We start from the raw sequence: 12,218 nt of genomic DNA on the forward strand, positions 1-12,218 counted from the left end.
GTCATCATTCTTTCCCCTGTACCACTTTCCTTTTGTCAATCAATAAAGAAGACTTATTCCCTGCTCCTTTCTTTTCATGTTTTAACAATGAAACTCTTTTTTTTTTTTTTTAGTGACTGAACTTAGCAAAAAAATACTAAGTTGCTTACGTACCTCTGAGAGGGATCAAGTCATTACGTAGTTCAATATATATATATATATATATATATATATATATATATATATATATATATATATATATATATTTTGTTAATTAAATCTTTTTTTATGATTTTTTTTTTTGTTGTTTCTTTTTACAAAAAAAGGAGGGCTCACATGCGTAATCCTCGCCCTACACCCCACGACATTTCATGGGTACCAATTGTGCAATAGTGGGTATCACCTCTAATCGAACCTGAGACCTTGGCCTTAAGAGTGACATGGGCATCCAGCCATTATGTCACACTCGCAAATGGTGACATAGAGTGGGATTAATATTTTCTTATTTGCACACTTTCAAAGGTAATGGGAAGACATCATGTACCCTTATAGTGCTACAGTAGGTAGTTTAAACTCTTACTGAGGAGCAATTCTCAATTTTCAAGCATAGAAGTGTTTGAGGAACTTCCAATTGATGGGGCCAATCCTTACACCCTCTTGATCAATCAACTTGTAAGCTCCATTAGTGTAGACTTCTTGTACAACATAAGGTCCATCCCATTTTGAGGTGAACTTACTGCCTGTACGATGAGTCATGATGATAGGTCTTCAAACGGCAAGGACTAAGTCACCAACTTGGAATGATCGTGGTTTAACTCTTTTATTGAATACGCTTGACAAACGAGCTTGATAGCACTGAAGGCGTTGTTGGGCCTCGAGCATTTTCTCATCTAGTGCCTCTAGCTCTTGTAACCTAAGCTTGGCATTTTCCTCTTTAGTTAACCCTTCTTGAATGGCGATCCGTAGTGATGGGACCTGACGTTCCAAGGGAAGGATAGCTTCTACTCCATAAACGAGAGAATACGGGGTCGCTTGAGTAGGCGTTCGAAATGTTGTTCGATATGCCCATAATGCTTCTCCAATTTTTTCATGCCAGTCTCGCTTAGTTTTGGATACCACTTTCTTTAACAAACTGCCAAGAGTTTTGTTAAAGGCTTCGGCTAATCCATTCACTGGGGCATTGTACATAGAAGAATTGTACTGTTTGAATGCAAATTTCTCGCACAACTTCGTCTTCAACTTATTCTGAAATGGTTTGCCATTATCGGTTATGATATACCGAGGGACACCATACTGATAGATCAAGTGAGTTCGGATAAAATTGACCACCGTTTCTTTCTTCACTTCCCTAAGAGGCACAACTTCTACCCATTTTGAGAAGTAATCAGTTGCAGCCAAGATGTACAAATGGCCACCAGATGATTTTGGTAATGGTCCTATTGCATCAAGCCCCCATGCATCAAAAGGCCAAGAAGCTACAATTGGGTGTAGAGGTTCTGGTGGCTGATGGATGAAGTTTACATGATATTAACAAGCTTCACACTTCTTAGCATACTCCATGGAATCTTGCACCATCGTAGGCCAATAGTAACCCATTCGCTTGATCCTATAGTGTAACTTAGGACCTGATTGGTGTGCACCACATATTCCAGAATGAGACTCCTCTAAGGCTTGTTTAGCCTTTTCCTCTCCTAAGCAACGAAGAAACAAACCATCAAATGAACGGCGGAAGAGAGTTTTTTTATAGTAAATGAATCGAGCAGCCCTTCGCCGAACTTCGGTCTTGTGGCGTACATCATCCGGGAGTCTTCCATGTTGAAGGTACTCAATGATCGTGTGTCGCCAATCTTCCTTTTCGACAAGGCATACAGAAATGACGTTGGCTTGCTCTTCTTCTTCTTTTTTTTCTTCAACCACGAAAGGCACCACCCACCTTTGGGAAATAGCAACTTTGGCTGTCTCTTCGTGGGATAATGCTAAGGCGGTAGCCAAATTAGCTAAAGCATCAGCCTGTCTATTCTCCTTCCTTGGTATATGTTCCAATGTAATTGCCTCAAAATTTGCGAGCAACTTCTTCGCATATTTGCAATAAGGGACAAGGTCTTCTTTCTTGACATCATACTGCTCCAAGATTTGGTTGATAATTAATTTGGAATCCCTAAAGATCTCAAGTTGCGATATGCCAATCTCAATGGCCATCTGTAGACCAATGATCAATGCTTGATATTCGGCTACATTGTTAGAGCAAAGTTCGCTTAATAAGAATGAGTATAGAAATATTTGTCGTTGTGGAGAAACAAACACTACACCTGCCCCCGCTCCTTCTTGACGTGCAGCCCCATCGAAAAACATCATCCATGGTGGCATTACTTCAATATAAAACACATCTTCATTCGGGAAGTCATCAGAGAACTCCTAATCAGATGGAACTGGGTGATCAGCTAAGAAATCTGCCAATACTTATCCTCTGATAGCTTTTTGCGGAACATATGCAAGGTCATATTGTTGCAGCAAGACTGCCCATCGACCTATGCGACCCGAAACCACTGGCCTGGCGAGGACATATGTAATTGGATCCGCCTTTGCTACCAAACAGACTGTATGTGCTTGCATGTAGTGCTCCAGTTTGTTTATGGCAAAGAAAAGAGCGAGGCACATCTTTTCAATAGGAGAATAATTTAATTTAGCTCCATTGAGAGTTCGACTTAGATAATAAATGGCTCTTTCTTTCCCCTCTTTATTTTCTTGTGCCATAAGAGCGCCTAGAGACCTTTCTTGTGCTGCGATGTACAGTACCAAAGGCTTTCTAGGGATAGGAACACCTAAAACTGGAGGATTAAGCAAGTATCTTTTGATGTACGCAAAAGCATTGCTACAAGCCTTATCCCATTCAAAGTGCGCATCCTTCTTCATCAATCTATTGAAGGGTTGACATTGACCTGCCAAGTTTGAAATAAATCGCCGTATGTAAGCTAGTTTTCCTTGCAAGCCTCTAAGTTCTCGTAGGTTCTTGGGCTCTAGCATTTTCTGGATAGCTTCAATTTTGGACCGGTCAATTTCAATACCGCAGGGCCTCACATTGAAACCAAGAAATTTCCCAGATGTTACGCCAAAAGCGCAATTGCGAGGGTTCATTTTAAGCTGATACTTTCTTAAGCGGTTGAACACAGATCATAAATCTACCAAATGGTCTTCCCTCCTTTTTGTTTTAACCACCAGATCATCGACATAACACTCCAGGTACTTATGAAGTACACTGTCAAATATCTTTTGCATGGCTCGTTGATAAATAGCACCAGCGTTCTTTAATCCAAAAGGCATTACTTTGTAACAGTAAATGCCTTTAGGGGTGCGAAAAGCAGTGAACTCTTCATCCTTAGGATTCATTCGAATTTGGTTATAACCAGAAGAGCCATCCATGAAAAATAAGGCTTCATGACCAGTAGTGGCGTCAACCATGATCTCAGTGATAGGCAACGAAAAATATCCTTGGGACATGCATTGTTCAGATCACGGAAGTCAACGCACACCCGGATTTGTCCATTCTTCTTTTTGACAGGGACGATATTAGCGATCCACTCCAGATACTGTACTTCACAAATGAAGCCTGCCTCAATTAGCTTATTGACCTCAGTTTCTATTTGAGGGATAAGCTCCAGCCGAAAGCATCTTTGAGCTTATTTTACTGGGCGCACGCCCTTCTTTACTGCCAAATGGTGTAAAGCAATACTTGGATTGAGCCCAGGCATTTCTTTATAAGTCCAAGCAAACACATCTTTATATTCTACCAGGAGCTGGAGGTATCCTTCTTCTTCTTCAAGAGTGAGAAGGGCACTGATGAAAGTTGGTCGAGGTTCTTCAGTAGTTCCTAAATTGATCTCTTTAAGTTCATCAACTGTAGCCTGTACTCCATCTTCCAAGGCTAGGGGAGCTTCATCGACCTCATCCTTGGTGGCTTCAACATCTGACAGTGTATCTTCTTCCACTGTAATATGAAACGAGGATGATACCTCTTCAATTTGCTCATTGTGGACGAGTGACTGACTTGGGTGTACAATCATTCGCCTTTTGACTTTGAGAGCTCCTTCAGTGCTGATATCTAAGATAAAGTTATGCTTCATGCGTGAAGGAATACTATTGCAGATCTCATCATTAGCTTTCTCCTCCTTTTGAACCTCAAAGTTTTTTGAGTTTTGAGAGCAACTATCAATGGGCCTTTTCGTTGCCCCCAATCGATTAAAGATTGATCCACACGTAAAAGTGTCCCGAATTTGCGTTAAACAAGCCATATTTAACCTGTTGAACAAGCCATATTTAACCTGTTGAACACTGTAATTCGTGATGATGAAGCCTTAATGCGATCGAATACTGAGATGCGTGATGAAGAGTGATCTTTTCTTTGATTCAAACTTTTGTCGACCTCTACTGTTACATATTGGGAACTTGAAGCATTGCTTCTTTTATTGATCCATATTTGAGCCGGTGGTTTTAGAGTATAACCTATTCCGGTCTTTGGGATAGGAATTTCATGCCCTTTAAGCTGCATTTTCCCTTGTGTTTTACTAAGGCCATGCATCTTTTCTCCAGTGGTTTCTGGAATTAGTTTCCCTAGGCCACTTTGCTTTGAGAAATGGTAGCCTGCTTTGGCTAACAGCCTATATGCCTTTGGGTCAAACCATTCTTTCGTCCGTTTACTCGGTAGAATACCATGCACTGTCAAACTTTGTGAAGACCTCACAATCCATTTAGTGGCTTCTAGGGCAAAGGATTTGTGGATGAAGTTAAAGTCATAACATGATTTTCTTTCAATATGGCTACATCCTTCATCGTGAGCTTTGTAGGAGGTCTTTGCATGTCCATTGTAGATTGAAGGCATTCCGCGAATGGTGATTGTCCATTCTTGCGGCATGATAATGGTACATAACGGAGGAATGAAGGGTTATTGGAAGGCGTAGACTTTCCGCTCTCTCTGAATTGCTAGTAGATTCACTAGATTGGTTATTCCCATATCCTAGATCTTCCTTTGGGGAAGGAATATCCTTTTCTAGTGATAAATTTAACATGCTTCTTTTCACCCTGCTTGCTTTTCATGGATAGGACTTCAACTGGGAGAACTTCATTAGGGATATCATCTTCTACATAAAACTTCGCGTCAGCAAAGTGAGCTTCAGTGTCAGAAAAAGGCTTCAAGTTGGCATCGACTTTCTTTATTCCACTTTGAAGATACTTGAAACATTGGTGCAAAGTTGACGGCACTATTCCGTTCCCATGGATCCATGGACGTCCTAACAACATGTTGTAGGTTGTCTTGGCATCAATGACATGGAACAAAACATTGCTTGTCAATTCTCCAATAATTAACTCCAAGTGTATCATGCCGATGGTGCGTTGTCCTCCTTGGTTAAAACCTTGTATGACCAAGCAACTGTGTGATAATTCCTCCATAGCAAGACCAAGTCATCTCATTGTCATTTTTGGTAGTATATTAATAGCTGAACCTCCATCAATGAGAATGCGATCAATCTTTTGTTCACGAGTATAACCAGAGACATAAAGTGGACGATTGTGAGGCTTAGAGCCTAACAATAGATCCTCGTCAGTGAAAGTTAAGTCTGGAGAGCACGCGCAACATTCCTATGTTTGTTGAAGTGTATTGGTACAAGGAGTGTAAATCTTTGGCTCTTCAAGAGCTTATGTGATCCCTTCTTTTGGTGAGGTGGAGGATTGCAAGGGTTCAACTTTATCAACCTGAGATTTGAGTTGTTCTAAAGATGACAAAGTCTCATTTGCACTACGATGGTCAACACCTTTTTGTTTTTCATCAACTTCGCAACGAGAGACCGTGTGAACAGCCTCCGCTGACTTGTTTTGAAAGAATTTTATGGGGAAGAATTCTTCCAATGTGACGAGACTTTGAAATTTTTGGGTTTGTGCCAGATCATCATACATTTCCATTCTTAGTCTTTCTTTCCTTTTATCATTCTTTCTTCTTGACTGCGGTTGAATTTGGTTTTGTGCTCTTCTAGACTCTTGGGTGATCAAATGAAGAGGGAATACTCGTCTCTTCTTCCATCTCTTATGAGTAACCAGCGTCCAACCCTCTTCCTCATCCACTGTTGACTTTTTATCATCATTTGAGTTATAATCAGATGCTTTTTGTGAGAGCTAAACTTGAACGGGTTCCAAAGAACCAAATCGAATAAGCGTGGTATTTGCCCCTGCTCAGTAGTTGGAGACATGCAACTAGGCGACCCGTAAGCGAATGTTACAAGGTTTGACTGAGCAACATCACTAACATCTAAGTCGATTTTCCTTTCCTTGGCTAGCTTCATGATGAGTTCTTTAAGAACAAAGCATTTTTGGATTGGATGACTTATGATGCGATGATACTTACAATAGTTCGGGTCATTAACCTTTCCTACCTCTTTCGGTCGTTTGCATTCTGGCAATTCAATTAATTTCAAGTTGAGCAGTTGTTCTAGCATTTCGGGCATATCAGCGTCAAGGAAAGGATACACCTTTTGTTCCCATTCCTTGAGTGATGAGCGACGCGTCTCGCGTTATTGGCCTCCCTCAGGCCTCTTCTCATTAGCCTTCACATTTCCTGTTGAAATTTTGACTGGGGCAAGGTTGATATTCATGGAGTCTTTGACATTACTTTTCGTATTCCTGTAATTTTTCTTTATTTCCCGCCTTTCTTTCTTTCCTTCAGGTACGGGAGGTTTCATATTTTCATGGCAAGAGATACTTAATTCCATGTCATGTGCACGAGTTGCCAATTCTTCGAATGTCCGGGGCTTTATCCCTTGCAAGATGTACAGAAGTCCCCAATGCATGCCTTGGATGCACATTTCTACAGCAGTCTATCCATACAATCTAGACTTAAAGAACGCCACCGATTGATGTAGTCAACAACGGGCTCGTCTTTCCACTGCTTAGTATTGGTAAGCTCCATCATGCTTACCGTGCGGCGCGTGCTGTAAAACCGGTTAAGGAATTCCCTTTCCAACTGTTCCCAACTATTAATTGACTCAGGTTCTAAATCCGTATACCAATCAAAGGCATTCCCTTTCAGTGAACGAACAAACTGCTTTACAAAGAGGCCTCCTTGAGTCCCTGCGTTCTCACAGGTTTCTACAAAGTGAGCAACGTGTTGCTTAGGGTTTCCCTTGCCATCGAATTGCAAGAACTTGGGGGGTTGATACCCATTTGGCATTCTCATATTGTCAATGCGCTTCGTGTAAGGTTTTGAATATATGAGAGAATGTGTAGAAGAACCTCCATATTGTGCTCGTATGGTGTTTGTTATCATGTCCTGCAGTTGTTGGACAGATATCGAGGCCATTGAGGTGGAATGTCCTTGTTGAGAAGTGCCGTCACCTCCTTTTCCCTTATCACCCCTAGCGTCTTCTCCCTTCAAGGTAAAGCCAAGAGGGTGCTTAAGGTCAAGATTTGATTCACCCGAATCTTGGACTTCCAGTTTGTTCATCAGGGTTGCAATTTGGACATCCTTATCTTCAAGTGCTTTTGTGAGAAGGGTGACCCTTTGTTCCATTTCAGCCATCTTTTCCTCCATAGTAGAGGTGTTGGTCATCATTACTGGCATGACCTCTAGATATGATGGAGAAAACGATGAGACAGGATGAGTCAAAGGCATTTTGTTCCTTAAGTTTCTCATCACGGGTGAAGAGTTGATAGAAAAGGTCTTTGTTGGGGATGATTCACCATTGATCTCAAATTCTTTCGAGACAGATGAATCCTTAGTGCTAGCTTTCCTTTTTGCAAGAAAGTCCAGAGAGATGGTATTATGAAGCTTGCTTTCTTTGGTTGATTGGGGTTGCGGTTGACCAAGAGCTTTGGATCGACTACGAGTGATTGGGCCGACATAATCATCCGCAATGGCAGCATCCTTCACCGATTTTTGAGCATTCTTGTTAGAGGCCATCGAAGCTAGTAGCAAATCGAATTTTTTTTCTTTTGAAGGAGAAAGAGATGAGAGACAGAGAGGTCCCACTAGGCGTGCCAGAATTTGTAGACGACTAAATTCTTAGTTCGAAATAAATCAAACAAGTAAAATAGTTTTACAAATGCGAATTTGCATTGATGAATATGTGGTACAATTCTCTGTAATTACAAAAGAGTGATCCTCTGATTCGATCTGCTTGAAAGTTTTGTTGATTGGAATTGTGGTGATGTGATTTTAATTTGAACACAAGATATCCTTCAATTTGGCTGAGAAACGGATCGAAGATCTTTGAAACAAAATTACAATGAATCTCTGGCTATGAGCTTGTTAGAAATTCTTTGCTCTTTATGTTCTTCGTGTTCTTCGTGCGTTCTTCTTTTCTGAAGGTTTGTGGTGGAAGTTCTTCAAGGCTTTAGAGGCTAGAATCCTTAGAGCTTCACTGATTTGTGGTTTGTTGAGGTTTCTGGAGGCTTTTGAGTTTGATTCTAGTGACCTTTGAGACCTGGACGAGTAGTTTGAATGATTTTGCTTCGAATGTTGTCTGTATTCGAGGTTGAAGTTCTTGAAATTCTTGGAGGCTTTGGGGTTTGATTTCGGCAGAGTTTCTGGATTTCTGAACTCAAGATATCTTCTTTCTTCTGTCCTCCTAAATGTCTTAGGAAGGCTTCTATTTATAGGAGTTTAGGGGTGGGTGAGCGACACGTGGCGGAGTCTGATTGATGACACTTGTCATAGCTTGATTGGTCCGCTTATGTCATCGCTTACACATGCTGGATTGCTTGTGTCATCGCTTACACGTGCAGGGCTGCTTGTGTCATCGCTTACGCATGCTAATGCAGTTTCATGCCTTTATTTCAATGACACTTGGCAAACTTCTATTGGTTTCTGAATAGTGATGGCAAAACCTAGCAGCAGTACGTGACACTTTGTAATTGGTTATATTTTGTGGACTTGGTAGTATGATGTGTCAGCTTGTGATAGATCGGGAATTTTCCCTCTCTACAGTAGGTTAACAAATGTACTTAGGGTTTTTTTTTTATGGACCATAATAATTAATTACTTTTTTTCTTTTTCCATAAAATTTTCTAAAAATATTACCTAAACCAATACTTTTATGGCATAGTCAACTTTTCCCTTTATTATTATTATTATTATTATTATTATTATTATTATTATTATTATTTATGAATAAGAAAATTAACTAAGAAGAGGAAGAAGCTGAATTAGGGTCCAAGCCATATACGCCTAAAAAACAAAGGCTATGAGGTTGGAGATAGAGAAATGGACTGGACATTGGGGTTTGGTAATTGATACTTATATTGGCCATAATTAAAAGTTTTTTTTTTTTGGTGTATGGTAAATTTCCATAATTAAAGGTTGAATCCTGCACAAAGATTTCTTGAAGTACAACTTGATTTGCCGAGCTGAGTTTAGCATGATACTTGTGTGTTTATGGAATGCAACCGAATCTTTGTATTTTGTTTTAATAATTTAGTAGTGGGAGGAAGAATTTTAACTCTAAACATTTGCATGACAATTAATTAAATTAGAAGACTTTTGGATGAATTTTTATATTTTAAATAGGTAGGATTCGTGTGACATATTTAGATTAATATTTTTTTTTTCTCATTTTCATTACATAAAATACCTACCCAATTTAATTTGTTTTAAGAGGCTTTCTTGGCAAAGTAGCTTGATGGGCAAGCCCCCGGGTCCAAGATTATTTCCTTAATGGAGATGGCTCTTACATCAAGCTGGTTCCTGCACGATTCACAAATAAATAGCATGTTAGGTGAGCATCAGTCACCAAAGAATCTCCCCGGAAAGTTCGAATCTTGTCGAAGAAGAAACAATAAAATTCTAGGGTTTTTGATTGTGGATCAAATTCTCACAAATTCATACATAGAAACACAGTATATATATATATATATATATATATATATATATATATATATATATATATATATATATATATATATATATATATACCTTTTAGGGAGAGAGAGAGAGAGAGAGATCTGTCCGTACAGAGAGTGTGAGAGTGAGAGAGAGAGGTGGGTTATCGAAAATGAGAGGTTTTATAAGGTGAAAATTTTAGAGGGAGAGAGAGGAGAGAGAAGAGGAGGGAATGGAGGGAGGAACTAACATGTGGAGGTTTTGGATTAGGGGTAGTTTGGAATTTATGGATTTTTTGTTTTTGTATTTGTTAATGTATGTCTGATGGTGTCACTAGTGAGTGACGTGAGAACCCTTATACATAAGTTGGGATGAGATTAGATCTAGCGTGGGGAGTGCGGGGGAGATAGGATACTAAGAAGCTATGGCCTTTTGCCATGTTTGCAAAAGATAAAATGCATATTAATATTACATACACAATATTTTTCATAATAGTTTAACTTGTCAAACCATCATTGATCTCTATCTTGGTCTACCATTGATATCAATTTATTTTCTAATATTTACAAACGGTCAACTCAGCATTTATAGAAGAAATGGTAAAATTATAGATTTATTGCAGAAAGTCATGCAATTATGGAAAAAATCGTAAAAAGACAACATGGTTATAGAGTAATTGCAAAGGACAATGTTTATTGCGCACGTGGAGCCACACACTTCCAAAATGCACTGAACTCGTGACCTTGATTTCAAAAATAACAAACCTTCCTGATTTCAAAAATAATAAAGAGTGAGTTGGCCTATACAAGCAGGCTCCTTTGTAAAACCCACAAAAGAGATATTATGAGTCCGGTTAATGGACGCTTGTAGAGTATTTGTTAATGAATCATTTAAGAAAATTTTGATACAACTTTTATGAGAAATATAAAACATAATGAAAAATTTAGTCATATGATTTTTTAGAAAATATTTCCTAAATTAATGCCTTTAGGAAATCTGCTAACGTTTTTATTTATTTATTATACTTATTTTTATGAATAAGAAAATTTTTTTTTTCTTTTTAAGAAGAGGAAGAAGTAGACCTAGGGCCTGAGCCATATATCCCCTCAACCCCAAATATATGGGCTGGGGAGGCTGGAGATAAGGACGGCCTAGATTAGAGTGACTATAAAAGGGAGATCCAGCTGCTAAAGCATAAGCTAGTGATGGGCTTATGTGTATAGGTTTCGAATTTACTGTTGGTGGAGCCATCTATAGGAGCCGGATTGGCCTAGACAGGTGGTGTTTGTGTGGAGACCAAAAGCCCAATTTAAATGAACTGGACTTTTGGGTTTTTTTATTTGTTATTTTTTATATGCGAAGACGTTTGGGGTTTGGTTGATCCTTATTTTAGCCATAATTAATGGTTGAATCTCACACAGATTTCTTGAAGAAAAATTTGATTTGCTGAACTGAGTTTAGCATATCCTGAATACTTGTGTGTTTATGGAATGCAACCGAATGTTTGTAGTGGAGAGGAAAGATCTAAACCCAAAACGTTTCCATAACAACGAATTGAACTATAAGGTTTTTGGACAAATTTTTATATTTTAGATTGGTAGGATGTGTCATGTGTGCATATTTAATATTTTTCTATTCTCATTTTCATTACATAAAAATAAAAATACCTACTCGGTATAATTTGTTTCAAGAGGCTTATGCTCTGACATCATTCTAGTTTCTGCATGATTCACAAGGAAATAGCATGTTAGGTGAGCATGTCATTATTATTGTTACTAGTTTTCTTTTTCCCCCAAATCAAAAGAAACCTGCAGAGCAGGATATAAAGAAAGTAGTGTCAGGCTGCAAATCAACAAACAAAGATGATTAAAAGACTACGTAGATAGTCACTTGAATCCTACCTTGCTTTGGAGAAAAATTATGTCTATTTCTTCCCCCCCCCCCCCCCCCCCCCATCTTCTGTCAATTCTGTCAACTCAATGTATTTTCCTTTCATTTTTATTTTTGTAAATTGTACCATTATTCCCTTGTATGACTTTTATAAGTGCTTAGATTCAGTTTCCTACAAAAAAATCGGTTGTAAAGGCCTAAGAGCATCTTCAATAGGCTCTCTAAAGCCAGTTTTGGAAAGTAAACACACAAAACAGCCTCCAACAGCCTCTTTAACTCTTTTCTTTTTTTCTTTTTTTATAAAGTTGCCATAGTAGCTCTCTTGAAGAAGAGAGCATTGTAGCAAATACTGTCGCAACTCTAAACATTATTATCCCTTAAAATAATCACCCGGTTGAATAAAAAATGATTTTTTTCCTCTTTCCTCCATTTCTCTTTCTCTCTTCTTTATCTCAACAGCTACAAAATGCAGAATACAATCCAAACA

This window comes from Castanea sativa, chromosome 5 (genome assembly GCF_040712315.1).
Source record: "Castanea sativa cultivar Marrone di Chiusa Pesio chromosome 5, ASM4071231v1".
Lineage (NCBI taxonomy): Eukaryota > Viridiplantae > Streptophyta > Magnoliopsida > Fagales > Fagaceae > Castanea > Castanea sativa.